At 41.6% G+C, this 18,338-nt stretch overlaps 1 protein-coding gene across 1 annotated transcript in view; it reads left to right on the plus strand.

Moving 5' to 3' along the window:
* DIP2A (DIP2 acetate--CoA ligase A) overlaps positions 1–18,338 on the plus strand; it is a gene marked incomplete at its 5' end in the record, with an annotated part of 115,678 nt that overhangs the window by 4,705 nt on the left and 92,635 nt on the right.

Here is an 18,338-nt window from a genome sequence, read left to right on the forward strand (position 1 = left end):
AACCCCACAAAAAAAAAAAAAAAAAAAAAAAAGAATGTCTGCAGTGATCTGAGAAGGCTGCTACTCTACCCTTTTCTAATCATGTTTTTGTGGAGCTAGATTTGCTTTATCAACTTCAACAAAACTACATATTGCAACAGACTGAATGCTGTAGCAGATTTGAGACTCTGTCTTCTATGAAGCCAGTAATCTAAAGGGGCTTGCAAAAATGTGAAACAGTGCCTCTCCTCATTAAATGTTTTTGCTTTTAGCAATCTATTTTTTATGAAAAATATTGTTTATATTGACATGTAGTAGGCTTTATTATAAACATTTAAAATGAATAAATGTTTAAAAAATTTCACAGTTCCAATTTTTTTTATTTTTGGAGAGATTTTTGCTATAGGGCACATGCGCTCGCCAGACAGACAGAGACCTAGAGACAGAAAGGGAGAAATCACCCCCCAGGGGGGATGGTCACACCGCAATCCCTTCTCCTCCATTCTCCTCTTGGGATCTTGGGCACACACGCACGCGTGCCCGGCGTCATTTTTAAGCCACCGGGTCCGGGACGTGAACCGCGGTTGACTATGTGGGCGCCCATGGACATGACCACTAGCTAACTGCTGGTTCCCACAGTTCCAATTTTTTTAAAAAAATTATTTAACTTTATTTATTGATTTAAATTTGACCAGAGAGTGACAGAGTGAGAGAAAGAGAGAGAGAGGGAAAGTGAGAAAGCAAGCCTCTAGGTCCAAGACTTGCCCCACAGTCAGCCACGTGGGAGTCCAGTGACCTTAACCACCATGCTACCTGCCAGTTCCCATAATTCCAGTTTTTAATATGGTAAACATTGATTGATGTAACTGGTATAAACCAGAGCTCTTTAGGGCCTCAGTAATTTTTAAGAGTGTGAAGGAGTCCTGAGTCCAAAACATTTGAAAAATACTTGTCCGTGTAAGTATAACAGATTTCTTTTTTTTTCAATTTGTTATAGGGCTTATTTGGTGGCAGGAGAGACACAGCGGGAGAGAAAATGAGAAATCACACCCTGGGGGGATGGCCACACCACAGTCTCTTCTATTCATCTCTCTCGGGATTTTGGACACACAGGCACACATATCCAGTGTGTTTTCCAAGCTGCTGGGTCCAAAATCAACTATGTAGTTGGCCATGTGGATTCTAGTCACCTTAACCACCATTCTACTCAGCTGGCCCTGTAACAGAACTTTTAATGCAATACTAGACATCAGGGACCAGTAGATGACATACTGATTACATCGGTGGACTCCCATATAGTTGACCATGGTTGGAGTCCTGGACCCGGCGGCTTAAAACTCATGACAGGTGCCTGTGCGTGTGTACCCAAAATCCTGAGAGCAGAATGAAGACAGGATTGCAGCATTGCCATTCCCCCGGGGGGATTATTTTTTGCTTTCTATCTCTCCCTATATGCCCTACAGCAAAAATCTCTCTTAAGAAAACAAAGAAAAAAAGAAGAATATCAGAAATACTAAATATCATGGGAGCCAGCAGTTAGCGTAAAGGCTCTGTCGCTGGACTCCCACGTAGTCGACTGCAGTTTGCGTCCCGGACCCAGTGGCTTAAAACTCACGCCGGGCACGTGTGCGTGCGTGCCCAAGATCCCGAGAGGAGATTGGAGGAGAAGGGATTGCGGCGTGACCATCCCCCCGGGGGGTGATTTCTCGCTTTCTGTCTCTCTGTCTCTGTGTGTCTGGTGAGCGCACGCGCCCTATAGAGAAATGCTAGATAGATATCATTATGTATTTCTTTTTATTTTTTATAACATGGTTTTTAGCTACTGCCTGATATAATAAGGATTTCTGTTTATGTAAGGACAAGTGTTTCAATTTATAAAACCTGTTTGAAAATCTATAAAAATTATACTTGCTGTGTATATATATCACATTAGCAAAATTCATTATTCATGATTTAGGAACATTCCATTTAGAGTTTTTTCTTTTCATAGTAAGTTATCCTAGTGCAATTGTCTCTATAGAATTTTGGCTTATAGGTTTCATGAAGAATATCAATAGCAGAAGAAAAAAAAACTACATGATCCCACTTGTATCAGGAATCTAAAATAGTCAAAATTCATAGATTCTAAGAATTGTAGTTACCAAGGGTTGAGAAGAGGATGAATCTAAAAGTATTGGTCAAAGTATATAGTTTCAGTTTTGCAAGTTGACTAAATCCTAGAGCTCTGTACAGTACAGTGCACACAGTAAGAATAGTAAATATTGTATGTTTAAAAATCTGTTAAGAGAGTAGATCTTGGGACCAGCAGCTAGCGTAATGGCTGTGGCACTGAACTCCCACGTAGTCGACCGGGGTTCAAGTCCTGGACCCAGTGGCTTAAACTCATGCCGGGCGTGTGTGTGGGTGTGTGTGTGTGTGTGCCCAAGAGGAGAATGGAGGAGAACGGATTGTGGCGTGGCCATCCCCCCGTGGGGGTGATTTCTCACTTTCTGTTTCTCTGTCTTTCTGGCGAGCACACGCACCCTATAGCAAAAACCTCCCAAAAGGGAAAAAAAAAAAAAGAGAGAGTAGATCTTATATTAAATGTTCTTACTACACACACACATACACACACACACCCCACACACACACAAAAGAGGGAAGGAGGAAACTTTCAGAAGTATTGGTTGTTTATGGCATTGTGGTGACCATTTCATGGTATATACTTTTCAGACTCATAAAGATGTATACACTAAATCTGTATATGTTTGTGTAGGTCAGTTATACTTCAATTTAAAAAAGGAATATCAACATGATTTCAATTTTAAAATCCTAACAGTTTACATGTGCCTCATTGCCAACTATCTGTACTTGTTCAGTTACTGCACCAGGCTATAGGAAGTTCACATGTAATCCAACAGGTTGTTCCAGGCCCTGTGGGACAAGATCCACTGATGGCCTGAGCTACCTTGCTCTGGGTTTACCTGGCCTTTGGGGAGCTACAAATACAAAGGCTCCTTCTGGGAGTCCTGCTGGGGATTTGTTCTAGGACCTCTCACTGGCCCCTGCAGTCTGCCTTTCTGTCTGACCCACCCTCCCCACCTCTCACCTCCACAAGCATTCATTGCCTTCTTCCTCATCTTTCTTTACAAGCATTTGCCCACAGAAATCTCTTGCACATTAGTCCTATGACAGCACCTTCTTCTCAGGGCCTATGAGCTGCCACCTGGGGTCACTGGTTTTGACTGACATTAACAGGCTGCTTTATCTCTGATACTGGTTTAAATGTCTGCCTCCTTGGGGGTAGTCTGCTCCTTGAGGCTGTACCTGGGACACTGGTGATGGTCAGTGCATCCTTAGGACCTCACTGCTTGTAGCTGATTGCCCTTATTGATCATTTGTGTGAAACTTTGTGAGAGCTGGGACTCTGAGCAGGCTGGAGTGTGGGCTGCACCCGCTGACAGGTTTCTTGTACATTTAGGCTTTGTTAGAAAGAAAGTTTCCCTTTTCTCCACCCATTTGCCTCCTCTTCACAACTGATAGTGGACCAGAGGGAGGGGCCATAGTAAGTGATTTTCCACAAGTGGTCCGAGAAAACCTCCAAACTGATGACTGAAGTAACAAGAGGAGTGTACCACAGAAGGAATGAGCCTTGGCGAGGCTTTAGTGAGGAGGTAAGGACAATAGGAGCTGGCAGGTCTGGTGGGTCTTCAGTGTGTAAGTAAAGAAGAGCCGATAGAGCTTTTGATGCCTCACCATTTGTGTTTTTTGTGCATTAATAACTGCCGGGAGAGACTGGTATTGCTGGGTGAGAAAAAGTAGCCTGGGTCTACGCTGGCAGCTTGAGGAAGCTGAGCAGCAGCTGGACTAAGGTGCATCCTGAGCAGCCGAGGGACCTGCTGAGGCCTGGATGCTCTGGATGGAAGATGGTGAGGAGTCAAGAACCAAATCCTAGTTTTTTTGGCTGTAGATGTTGCATGTGTAATGGTGAGAAGGGAAAAAGTGGGGATGACTGGATTTAAGGGAAAATGCAAGGAAGCATTTGGGAAAATTTCAAGAAAGAACTCATGTGAACACATTTAACTGTGATGTGTGTCTGAGTGGCACAGTGGAAGTGTCATGTTGACAATGTGGACATTAAGCAGGAAGAACTCAAGCTGGAAAGGACATCTCATTCCCTGTTTCCTTCAAATACATGTTGAGAGATCATTAGAGGATACAGAACAGATTTAAGCTTTCAAAGGTGTGTATGGGGAGTTGATATGAATAGAATATATGAAATATTAGATCATGACAAATACTATTGAGAAGAAGTAAGGGATGAAGGAGAAGACTCAGGTAAGGGCACATGGTCAAATCTAGGATCAGTAGGCTACATTTTCACAAGGATGGGGAAAGAAGTCATCCCTGAGGAGTTAACATTTAAGTCAAGATGAGAAACTATAGCCCTGGGAAGTTTGGGTATAGGGCTCTATAGGTGGAGAGCATAAGGCAGTGAGAGCCTGTCTTGTTGGAGGAGCATCCTGGAGGTGTGCATGGAACAGAGGGAGAGTGGGAGATCCCAGAGGGCCCTGCCAACTCCCATGACTGGCATCTACACAAGGGTAGAGAGGAGCTGTCTGACAGCACCCATGCAGGGTCCGTATCCCACAGTGAGCTTGCTCAAGCAAGCAGAGTGAGGTGCAGAACAGAGATGGAGATGCCATCCAGTTGGCTCAGTCATTCACTGTTTCAGGGTGGCTTTGAGGAATGCACCCATCACTGTGTCCAGTAGGTGCTTATCAAATGCTCCTGTGTGTAACAGGTTTCACGAACAATCCCTATCTGTTACCCTAGTGCTGCATTACCTTCATTGTTGGTTCAGTAAACGTTTGTGACCTGACCTGATCCTTGACTACCAATGGTAAAGTTATTTTTATTGAAGAATGACCTGTGTTACTGAAAAATCGACCACAACTCTTTGAGCTTGTGGGGCCTCCTCATGTGACTCATAACACCATCTCCTTCTCTTCCTGCACTATTGTAAGGAAGTACTTTAGAGAAATCTGCATCTCATACTTGTCTTCTCTGCTTGGCAGCCCTGAGGACCTTGGAACAAGTGGCACATCTGTCCTGCTCAGTGCTAGCTGGGTCTGTGAGACACCTGCTCTCCACACTAGCCACTTGTTGGCAGGGAAAAAGGAGCTTGCTGTCTGAAGGATGACTTTAGGAAGAGTACCTGCCCTTTCCCACAGGAATTAGCCCTCAGCTGAGGTGTGGGGGTGATTTGTAAGTCAGGGTTGTGCATTCTGAGGCAGCCTCTATGGACTATTTAGTTCTGTTCTTTCCTCTGACTTTAGGTCTCTGAAAGTGAGATGAATTGATCTCTAGGACTTGGAAGTTTAAAAAGAGATTCAGGGGTGGGGTGCTAGTCTGCCAGAAAGATAGCATCTGCCTGAGGAAGTGCCCTCATGGAAATATAAGCAGAGAAATGTGGAGTCACTCCTGTGGCTGGCCTAGGCCCACCTTCATGAAGTGCGTCCGCTGTGAGTGAGTGTAGTATGTTTGCTGCTGCGACACATTCACTGTCAGAGTGAAGGGCTAGGATAACTGCTTCATCTTCTGAAAGTTGAGAAAAAGATGGAAATATTTGTAATTTTATTTTTGAAACCCATTTATTTAAACTTTTATTTTGTCTGATGTGGTATACATTTATTTAATTTAAAAATGGCTTCATATGGTATAACTAGAGAAAGAATGGAAATGTAGAAGGATTAGATTATGCAAAAACTTTAGTTTGCCAGTAAATCTTATTGTATTTTTAAATTTTTTTCTTTGTTAATAATTTTATTTTCTTTATCTGAAAAATCTTCATACAAAGCTGTTTGGTTTATCCCTAAGCAGCCTGCTCCTGAGCTCTGAGAGAGCCTGCCTTCCAAGCTACTTAGACTTTCTTCTGGGTAATGGACATTTTGGGAAGATTCCACCTCTTCTTTTTAACTTCTTTCTTGGGCTTCTTTTCTTAGACTGGATTCTGTGAACTTTCTTATACATCTCCATCCTGTCTGGAGTTACATTGTTCTTTATGTATTGAGAGAATTGTTTCCTGTAAGTATCTTCATGATCTTCCATCAGGTAACACATATAGTCCACAATGTTTTGACCCATGATGTGCTTCTGACGTACTTCTGCATTAAATTCCTTGCTTTCAGAACCAGCTGTTGGTGTAATGGCTATGTCGCTGGACTCCCATGTAGTTGAGCACGGTTTGAATCCCAGACCCGGTGGCTTAAACTCACGCCGGGCGCATGTGCGTGTGTGCCCAAGATCTCATGAGGAGAATGGGAGGAGAAAGGATTGTGATGTGGCCATCCCCCCTGGGGGGTGATTTTTCACTTTCCATCTCTCTGTTTGTCTCTGTCTTTCTGGCGAGCACGCGTGCCCTATAGCAAAAAACTCTCAAAAAAAAAAAAAAAAAGTCTTGCTTTCAGAATCATAACCAGGGAATCACTTGGTACTGTGAAGGATAGATAAGCTTCCATCCACCATTCCCTTGAGGGCCCCACAAACATTGCCAGTGGTAGTTCTGGTAGGGCTTACATCCAAATAACAGGTGAAGTCACCTGATAACCATCAATGCTTTCTACACTGTGTTCTTCTCCAGTCACTTCCACTTGATCGTCACAGAGCTTGTCTATGCCAAACCTGTTGAGAAGCCAGCGACCAGTATAGCATGCTGCAGCAGAATTTGTCAAGCAAGCCTTCACACCGTAGTTTTGTAGTTTGTGTGTGTAAGCAGCACAGACTGTCATATCCCCTTCTACATGAACATCATCAGTGTGACAAATGATATCTTTGTTAGTTACATGAGCTATCATCATGTATCTAGGTGTGTTGTATTTATTTTTATCCTGCATCACCAACCATTTTCAAGCATAGAGGTCAGTTTTACTTCATCTTGTAAATTTCACTTGGTATCTCTTTAAAGTAGACCTTATTTTTAACAACTTTTAACAAGTCCCATCCTGTGCAGAAGAGACCCACATCTGTGGCTTGACAGACCTCCAAGCCCACAAACACTCTATTTTTAAATTAATTATCTTTTTCTTTCTTTCTTTTTTTCTTTTAATTGCCAGTGGGCATATGTGCTTGCTAGAGTGAGGAAGCAAGAGAAGAAACACTGCCGGAGTGTGGTCATGCCACAATTATTTTTCCTAGATTTCTGTGTCCTGTCAAGATTTTAGACATGCACACGCATGTGCCTGGTGTGTTTTTCAAGCCATCAGGGCAGGATGAGAATCACTGTTGGCCAGGTGGGATCCCGCTTTCTATGCACAGTGCTTAACCTCTATGCCATGGGACTGGCCCATTAATACATGTTTAAAGACTTATTTTAGAGCAGTTTTAGTTGTATAGAAAAAATGAAAAATATGGACATGTCTCATATACTTCCCACCTCAACACATGTATAGCCTCTCCCTTTATCAACATCCCAGTAAATCTTTTAAAACTAATTCTTACTATAGCATTTTGTTCGTGATCAGTTTGCTTCTGGGTAGGACCAACATTATTCGTGTGGTTCAGCCTTCATACCCTTTACATTATCTAACATTTCCAGTACTGTACTTCTCTTTTAAAAAGACTGGGAAATTACATACTACTTGACAAAGAAAAAAACTGTGTAGGCAGTAAAGATACAACACTTAAAAGTAATTGTTACCTCAGTTGTTTGTTGGTAAATAATCACTTAGTCTCTCTTTCCTTCTTTGCAAAGTGTGAATGGTCTGTGGTCTTAAGATTTCCTGGGTTCTTGAAGGCAGTAGCTTAGATTATAGCTTACAGACAGTGACCTTGCAGATGTGTCCTTTCAGATTTTAGCTTTATATTAATCAACTGTAAGGAAAAAATAGAAATCCTGTTTCTTTAGTCTACACCAACTATTCATGATTTAAGAGTACCATTTTGAAAGCATCAGAAAAAGAATTTCATTACTTTTTAGATTTCAGGACTTTTCCTACAATATCTTTAGTAGAGAACCTTTAAATTGAGTTGCTAAGACTCGAAAGGACACACTTGTTCATATTTTGAAGCCTTAGCTGTCAATGGATTATATTTGATGACAAGGCCTTTATGGAGGTAATAAAAGTTTCACAAAGTTACAAGGGTAGAGTCCTAATCCAATAGGACTTGTGTCCTCATAAAAGCAGGAAGAGACACCAGGGATGTGTGTGCACAGAGGACAAGCTAAGTGAAGACGCACCAAGAAAGCAGTTGTCCACAAGCTGATGAGAGATCCCTCACCAGAAATAAACCCTGCTGGCACCTTAATCTTGGACTTCCAGTCCCCTGAATTAAGATAAAATTAATTTCTCTTGTTTAATCACCCAGCCTGTGGTACTTTGTCATGGCAGCCCCAGCAGACTAAGACACTCAGTATGTCATCCTATTATTCAGCAACCTCTTAACAGACTGAGTGCCAAGACACCTACAGCTTGGTGAGGGTTGAAAGACACATAAACTAGTAGCCATTTCATGCTAAATGTGCAGGACCTAGTCAGCTCAAGAAAGGAAGAACAGAGGCTAGACATTTGTGGGACAAAGAAATGGTTTATTATCTGTTGATGATAATGTGTATACTCAACTGAACTGACCTGAGGTGTATTTTATATTGGGTAAATTCTCTTTACAAGCCAAATGATGTATAGCAATCAAATGTTTAAGTAATAATAATAATAAAATGGAATTAAAAAAAAAAAAAAAAGAATGGGCATCAGTGCTGGGTGAGCAGGACCCAGAGGAGATGCAGTTTCCTGGAGCTTTGCTTTGAGAGCACTTGTGAAAGGAGGGCTGGGAGATATGGTAGCCAATGGAAAGACAGCCAAAGCTGAGTGGGCAGACCCATTCCAAGTGACACTTTTACAAATTGACAAGGGGAGGAGCATGTTGGGAAGGGCAGGAGCTAGCTGGAGACAGGGTTTATACATCCTAGTGAGGAATTTGGTTTGGATTCCCTGAAGTTTAGACCAGTGTTGTAACAGATGCCTCCTGTAGCCCACTAGGTGCTGTGCATGTGTGAGGTGGCCAGAACTAAGGCAGGGGCGATTGCTGGCGCCTGTCAGCTCTAGAGTGTCTCTGTCCAGAACTTTCTCAGTGATAAGAATGGTCTGTGCTGTCCAACATGGTAGCCACTTGCCACAAATGGCTGCTAAACAATTGGAGTGTGGCTAGTACAACTGGGGAACTGAATGTTTAGTTTTATTTACTTTTAATTCATTTAAATAACTACATATTGCCTAGTAGCTACTATATTGGGCAACACAGCAAAACTGTGTGCTTTATTTAAAGGCATTCTGTTAAAAGGAGAAATACAGGGACCAGCAGATAGTGCAGTGGTTACATTGCTGGATTCCCACATAGTCAACCATGGTTCAAGTCCCAGACCCAACACCTTAAAACTCACGCTGGATGCATGTGCATGCGTGCCCAAAATCTTGAGAATGGAGAAGGGATTGCAGTGTGGCCATACCCCCTGGGGAGGTGATTTCTCGCTTTCTGTCTCCCTGTCTTTCCAGTGAACATATACACTATATAGCAAAAAACAAAAAAAAACCCAAAAAACAACAACAACAAAAAACCTCTCAAAACACACACACACACACACACAAAGAGAAATACCATCAAACTATATCTTATTCAGTTTCCTACCTCTACTTTTTTTTTTGCCATAGGGCATTTGTGCTTGCTGGAGAGAGAGAGACAGAAGGAAAGTGAGAAATCACTCCCCAGAGGGGATAGCCATGCCACAGTCCCTTCTCCTCCATTCTCAGAATTTGAGGCATGTACTCGTGACTGGCATGATTTTCAAGCCACCCAGTCCAGGACTCGAACTGCCAGGGGCTAGCAGCTGGCATGGAGGTTAAGGCCAATCACAATTCAAGTCCTAGGCCCAGCATCTTGAAAATCATGCCGGGTACACGTGTGTGTATGTGCCCAGAATCCCAAGCCATATGAGATCTAACTGTCTTACCACCATGCTTCCTCATTTGGAGAAAATTATTTGAAACTGGGTCCAGTTCCTGTAAGGGCTTCTGTGTTTTCAGTTTATACTCAAGATCTGGGCTTTCTAAGTCCCAACAACTGATCTGGGGTTGTTTCCAGGATACCTCCTCCTTCATGATCTCTCAGCTCCGTGAGTCTGTCAAAGTTCTGCCTAGCTCAGCTAATCATCATTTGCTACATAATGATATTTCAGCAGTGAAAGACCACATATATGACTGTGTTCACAATAATATTATTGTAGGGCTAGAAAATACTGCTAAGTGATGTTGTCACCATCATAACATAGGAACAAAATACATTACTCATGTTTGTAGTGATGTGCTGGTGTAACCACACATACTGCATTGCTAGTCATATAGAAGTACCACAGTTATGTACAGTCTATAATACTTGATAATAAACAATTGTGTTACTGGCTTACGTATTTATTATACTTTTAATCATTGTTTTAGAGGGTGCTCTATCTACTGATGCATGTTGATTAAGGCATGTTGGTTAAGGCAATGGCTATGAGTAGTGGGCTATACCATATGATCTAGGTGAATCAGCTGAACAGTTTGACTCTTGGACCTTGGAGCTTGAAAAATACATCTCGAGGAGCTAACAGATGGCATAGTGTTTACATTGCTGGATTCCCACATGTCCTGGACCCTGTGTCTTAAAACAGCCAATTGCATGTGCGTGCATGCCCAAGATCCCTGGAGGAGGAAAGATTGAGGCTTGGTCATCTCCCCTTGGGTCTGAGGTGAGCTCTCACTTTTCCTCTCGCTGTCTCTGTTCAGCTACCTTCAGCAAGCGCACCCATCCTAAGGCAAAAACCTCCAAAAAAAAGGAAAAGTAAAGTACGCCAGGCACATGTGTGTGTGTGCCAAAAATCTCAGAAGAAGAAATGGAAAGCACCCCATGAGGATGCTTCCTCACTTTCTCTCTCTCTCTGTCTTTGTCTCTCTGTCCCTTTCCAGCAAGTTCATGCACTCTGTAGCAAAATTTAAACAAAAAAGTATACCATGTTATGCCAGTAACAGCTTCATGCATTTTATGTTTACTCCCCTTTCTTGATCACATAATTTTCTCATGTGCTTGATAGTTGTTTTGTTTTTTGTTTTTTTTTTTTTTTGTCAGAGGGCACATGCACTTACATGCATGAAAGACAGAGAGGGACACAGAGAAAAGGTCCCATAAGGAGGCATGATCACCCTGCAATCTCTTCTCCTCCATTTTTTCACCCTGTTGGGATCTGGGCATACATACACATGCACCCAGTGTGTTTTTGTATTTTTCAAGCTGCCAGAGAAGGGATCTAAATCATGTGGTTGGCCATGTGGGATCCAGCCTCACAACCACCAGGCCATAGGGCTGACCCTCTTATGATTGAATCTCATGTTGTTTTATTCACCACGGCCCTTCCGATGTGACAGATGTGGAGATGGAAGGTATTGCTATTGGTGGGTCTCACCCTATGGAGGCCTAGGCTAACATGTGCATGTCTTAGTTTTTAACAACAACAAAAAAAAATTTTTAAGTTAGAGAAAAATTTTTAAATAGAGAAATTGAAAAAAGCTTGCAGGGGCTAGCAACTGGCATGGAGGTTAAGGTATTGGCCTCCCACAAGGCCAACCACAATTCAAGTCCTAGGCCCAGCATCTTGAAAATCATGCCGGGTACATGTGTGTGTATGTGCCCAGAATCCCAAGAGGAGAATATAAGAGAAGGGATTGTGTCATAGCCATCCCTTCTGGTGGGTGATTTCACACTTTGCTTCTTCTGTCTCTCTCTAGCAGCATATGTGCCTTATGGCAAAAATAAAAACTAAAAAGAAAAAGCTTGTAGAATAAGAAAATAAAGAAAGAAAAATTTTTTGGTCAGCTGTATAATGTGTTTGTGTTTTAAACTAAGTAGTATTATAAGTCAAAGAGTTACAGTAAGCTAATTGTAGTATATTATTGAAGACAAATAATACTACTATATTTACATATTATATATTTTCCTGTCTTCAATAACATATTATTGAAGAAAAAAATTTTTAAATAAATTTAGTGTAGCCTAAGAGTCTAATATTTATAAAGATTTTATTAATGTTCAGTAATGTCCAAGGCCTTCACATTCCCTCCCCACTAACTCACCCACAGCAACTTCCAACTGCATTCATACTATGTGCCCCACACAGGTGTACTGTCTTATTTTTAAATTTTTAATTCTTTTCATTGCTAGAGGGCATGTGTTCTCACCAGAGAGTGTAAACAGAGAAACAGTGACAGAGAGCCCCATCCCCCACAAAGGGGCTTGACCATGCCACACTCCCTTCTCCTGCATTTCTCCATTCTGCTGGGACTCTGAGCACACATGCACACAGACCTGGTGCGTTTTCCTTTCTCCCTCTCTCCCCCCTCCCTTTCTTTCTTTCTGTTATCTTTATTGAGGGTGCCTGAGCTTACCAGAGAGAGAGAAATAGAGAAACTGAGTACCCCATAAGGTATGGTATTCCACCATCCTTTCTCGTACATTTCTCCTTTTGGGATTTTGGACACATAAACATACATGCCTGGTGTATTTTTCAAGCCACTGAGTTTGAGAATTGAACCACACAGTTGGCCATGTGTGATCTAACCCTCTTGATCACCACACCATTGACTGGCCCATAGCATGTTTTTTCAAATGGCAAGGACTGGAATTTGAACCACCATGGGCGATGTGGGATCTGGTTCCTTTAATCACTAAGCTTCAGGGCCAGCTAGATATTTTTTATACCACGTTTTTCCTGTATCTTTCTCTGTATAGTTATGTTTAGATACACAAATGCATCGTGTTACAGTTGCCTACAGTATTCAGTACAATAACATACTATACAGATTTGGCTTAAGAGCAGTGGGCTACACAGTGTGATCTCTGTGTGCAGTGGACTGTGCCATTTAGGGTTTTGTAAGTACACTTTCTCCATGAGGTTTATACCAGGACAAAGTAACCTAATAACGCATTTCTCAGAATATACCCTATTGAGAGGGCACATGTGCCCACTAGAGACAGAGGGAGAAGGAGAAAGCAACTCTGGTCACATGACAGTCCCTTTCTCTCCATTTCTTCATCCTGTTGGGGTTTTTGGCATACATTCACATGTGCCTGGTGTGTTTTTTAAGCTGCCAGGGCTGACATTCAGACCACACAGACATGCATGTGAGATCTAGCTCCCTTAACCACCAGGTCATGGGGCCGGCCCAATTTTATGAATTTTAACAGGTAACTACTACAATGTAACTACTATCATAATCAGGACAGAGATCAGAACCATTACCCAAAAGACTCCTTACTATCCTTTTTTGGTTACTTTCTCCCCAATCCTTTACTCTGGCAACTACAGATCTGTTCTCTTTCCTTATTTTCAAGAATATAATGTAAGACTAGAAATAACAAAAAAAAAAAAAAAAAGAGGAAAAAGAATAATGTTAATGCCATTTAAATGGAATCATATAGTTTATAACATTTCAAAAATGACTTTCACTCAGTGCAATGCTTTTCAGATCCATCCATTTTCATATATATCAATGTCAGTTACTTTTTAATTGCTGTTCTTGGTATGGTTATACTATAGTTTGTTTATCCATTCACTTGATATCTGGGTTACTTCCAGGTTTTAGTAATTATGAATAAAGCTGCTGTAAGCATGTGTGTACAGGTTTTTATGTGAATATAAGTTTTTTATTTCTCTAGGTTAGATAATCAAGAGTGAAATTGCTGGGTCACTGGAGTGTCTGTTTAACTGTATAGAAAACTTCCAGATGGTTTTCCAGAATGGCCATACCATTTTGCATGCTCACCAGCAATGAGTTCTGTTGTTCCATGGTCCCTGTCAGCACTTTATCATGTCAGTAATTTTGTTTTAGCTATTCTAATAGGTGTGTAGTGTTATCTCATCATGATCTTAATATATATTTCCCTAATTGGTGGACATTATTATCTTTGAAAAGATAGTAAAATTGATAAACCTCTTAATAAGACTAACAGAAAAAATACAAATTAAGACACAGAGACACAAAATACCAAAATCAATAATGAAAGAAGCAATATCACTATACATCCCATAGACAGTAAAAGGATAACAAGCCTATGAACAACTATATCTGTATCTATGTTCAACAAATTAGATGAAATAGATGAATTTTTTGAAAAGCACAAATTAACAAAATTTTATCAATAATGAAGCATATGACCTGTGTAGTCCTTTAACTGTTAAGGAGATAAGATACATAGTTTAAAAACCCACAGGAAAATAATCTATAAGCCCATATAGTTTTGCTGGTGTGTTTTATCAAATGTTTAAGAGAAAAAATAACACCAGTTCTACATAATGTCTCCCATGTATTTTTAAACCTTTTATTTTGAAATAATTTTAAACTCATAACTCACAAAAGTAACACATAGAATTCATCTGGCTTCTCTCAATAACATCTTATGTAACTAAAACATGTCTGTCTCAGTCCATTTTACGTCACTGAAACAGAGTACTTGAGACTGGGCGATTTATAATCAACACAAGTTCATTTGAGTCATAGTTCCAGAGAATGGGAAGACTGAAGGGTCGCATCTGTTGAGAGCTGCCTTGCTGCATCATCTGTAACTGAAGGGAAAGGAGAGGGCAAGAGATGGAACTGGCAGCTGGCTGACCTTTTATAATATAATCAGCATTAATCCATTCATGCCCCACCTCCTGACAGTGTTGCATTGGGGTATCAGCTTTCAACACATGCATTTTGGGGGACACATTTACACCATAGCTTTGTCAAAATCATCTTCCATACGGTTTTCTTTTTTTTCTTTCTTTTTTTTTTTTTTTTTGAGAGGTTTTTGCTATAGGGCGCATGCACTTGCCAGACAGACAGAAAGAGACAGAGAGATAGAAAGCAAGAAATCACCCCCCCCAGGGCGGATGCCACGCCGTAATCCCTTCTCTTCCATTCTCCTCTCGGGACCTTAGGCACGCACACACACGCGCCCGGCGTGAGTTTAAGCCGAGTCCGGGACGCGAACCGCAATCGACTACGTGGAGTCCATCGACATAGCCATTACGCTAATTGCTGTTCCCCCATCATACATTTTTTTTTTTAATTGCCAGAAGGCATGTGTGTTCACCAGAGAGAGAAAGCACCCCTAATGGGGCATGGTCACACCACAGTCACTTTATTTCATCCTTTCATCCTTCTTGTCTGGATTTTAGGCATGCACACACATGTGCCTGTTGTTTTTTTCAAGCTACAGGGCCTGGGATTCAAATTGCAGTTGGCCATGTTAAATCCAGCTCCAAGTGCACAGGGCTTAGCCATTGTGCTATGGGCCAGCCCTCAGATATTCTTATGTGCAAAAAATTATGTTTTACTGTGCTAAAAGTTTTAAAGAGTTTAAAAGTATATGAAGAAAAGTGTGAAATCTATCCCACATGCTCCCCAAAGTCAAATATATCACTCCCAGGGATAGCTACTATTAATCATTTGTTGGGCATCCTTCAGCTATTTTCTGTGCATATACAAATATGTGCAGCTATACTGTATTTATTATTTTATTTATTTTGCCAGAGGGCATGTGTACTCACCAGAGACAGAGTGAAAGAGAACACTAAACAGTGTAACACGGTCACATCAAAATCCTTTTTCCACTGTTACTCTTCTCATGAGGATTTTGGGCATGCATGTACGCATTTAAAAAAAAACAAAACTGTTTTTTAAGCTACCAGGGCCAGGATTTGAACCATGGTTGGCAATGTAGGATCCCATTCCCTTAGCTGCTATGCTATGGGGCTGGCCCTATATGCATTTGTGCATTGTTTTAAAAATTTTTTGCTAGAGGGTTTGTACACTCACCAGAGAGAGACAGAGAGAGAAGGAGAAAAATCCTTCCAGTGGGATATGGTCATACTACAATCCCTTCTCTTCCATCTCCCCATCCTGTCAGGATTTTGGGCCCGTATGCACACATACACACAAACACACACGTACTCAGTGCATTTCTTAAGCCAGCAGGTCTGGGACTTGAACTACATAGTTGACTATGTGGAATCCAGCTCCCTTAACCACTACTAGGCCATGGGGCTGGCCCCTTTGGGGCCATAAAAATATATGTTCTTTAAAGATGTGCACAGGTTGAAAATTAATAAGTGAGAGTATACAGTCGTATCCTGGACCCAATAAGGACAGTTACTGCTACACCGAGTGTACTGGTAGGGGTGACAGTCTCAGGTCTGAGTGTCCTCTGAAGGGCCCTCAGATCAGAGCAGAGAATCACTGAGCTCACTGTTCTGAGGGTGAGTTGATGTTAGCAATGGACACTTGGTGATGAAAACAGGAACCAGAGAGTTTTACAGTATGACACCATCAGTCAAGTGGAAATACATGGACAAAGGCTATCTACATTCTGTGGCACGTGTTCAAACAAAACACAAGCCAAAGGCAATAGAATATGTGTGGTGGGAGGGAGCATGGTGGGGGCAGGGAATCAATGGAAGAGGGGATGGGCAAGGTTCGGTGGGTGGACCAGAGCAGAGGCTCTGCTCGCAAGGGAGAATAGGGCAGCAGGCAGGTCCCTGGTATCCAGATCTGGGCTCCGGGACATGTAGGGCTGATCTGCAGACCTGGCTTCCCCTACGTTAGATTCAGACACTCAAAGTATCAGTCTTTCCACAATACAAGCCTATGGTCAAGAATTCAGCTAAAGGAAATCCTTGGTTAAGCACCCAGTAGATGATAGCAGTCCTGTATTTTCTGATTTTCAGCAGCCTTACTGCTTTGCATATTTGGGGGAGGCTGCGGAGGAGTGCTTACAGAACACAAAAACTCTCTCCTAAGATCATTCACCCAAAGAACAAGCTAGTAGTACAAACAGTATGTATTTCCGGTCTAAATAAAGTCTTCAAACATCACAGTGACTATTGCCACTTCCAGTTCTATGGATAGTGTGCTTAGATTAAGAAGTGCTACCATGAATATGCATGTTCCTTGGTGCTTTAATTTGTTCTTAGTCTATTCTTCTTGATGATTTATCAGAACAAAGGATCTTTTTATCAGGTTCTCACCCAGCATCACCCTTTGGCCTGATAGGACTTTGGTCCTCAAAGTCCCTTATTCCAATACTTCTAAAATTTGAACCTGCACAGAAATATGAGAATCTTGGTAAAATGCAGACAGATTTTGTTGGTTTGGGGTATGGCTTAAGAACCTGCATTCAGCTATAATGATGACCCCCTTGTCCTCTGTTTCACAGTTATTTGTGTATATGCTTTATCTTTCTAACACATTGTAGTGACTATGCCTTATTTACCTTTGTTTCCTCCAGATTCCCTAGCTAAGTAAAGGCACTCAATTATTACAAAATAAATATTTAATTAAAAGGAAACAATATATAAATATATATAACTATATATTTGTATTAACCACACACACAATAAAAAGAACCTGCATTTGTAACAAGCTCCCAAGGGATGCTGACCAAAACTGAAGTATTATTTACTTATACTAAGATTCACTATAAGTAAATTCAGTTCTATGAGTATTTGACAAACACATGCAGTTTGTGACCATTACCACAGTGAAGACTAGAACAGTTTCCCCATCCCTCAAATTCACAGAGTATTTTCTTTCCTTACTCCCAACCCAGGCAATCACTGTTGGACTCTGACTCTATAGTTCTGTCTTCCCCAGAATATCATATAAATGGAGTAATGCAATATGTAGCCTTTTGAACCTGACCTTTTTCACTTATGCATATGAGATTCATTCAAGTTCCTGTATCAATAGTTTGTCCCATGGGACCAGCAGTTAGCATAATGGCTATGTCGCTGGACTCCCATGCGGTTCAAGTCCCAGACCCGGTGGCTTGAACTCACGCCGGGTGTGTGTGCATGTGTGCCCAAGATCCCGAGAGGAGAATGGAGGAGAAGGGATTGCTGCATGGCCATCCCGCCTGGGTGTTGATTTCTCACTTTCTGTCTCTTTGTCTCTCTCTGTCTTTCTGGTGAGCACATGCGCCCTATAGCAAAAACCTCTCAAAAAAAAGAAAAAAAAAATAGTTTGTCCCTTTCTACTGCTGAGTGATATTCCACTGTATGAATCCAGCATAGTTTATCCCATGGTCATCCAATGAAGAACAGTCATATTTTTACTAGGTTTTCAATTATGAATAATTTTTCTTGGGAACCAGCAGTTAGCGTAATGGCTATGTCGCTGGACTCCCACGTAGTTGACCGCGGTTCGCGTCCCGGACCCAGTGGCTTAAAACTCACGCGGGGCGCGTGTGCGTGTGTGCGTGCCCAAGATCCCGGGAGGAGAATGGAGGAGAAGGGATTGCGGCGTGACCATCCC

Source organism: Tupaia chinensis, unplaced genomic scaffold, assembly GCF_000334495.1.
Source record: "Tupaia chinensis unplaced genomic scaffold, TupChi_1.0 Scaffold141399_1, whole genome shotgun sequence".
NCBI lineage: Eukaryota > Metazoa > Chordata > Mammalia > Scandentia > Tupaiidae > Tupaia > Tupaia belangeri.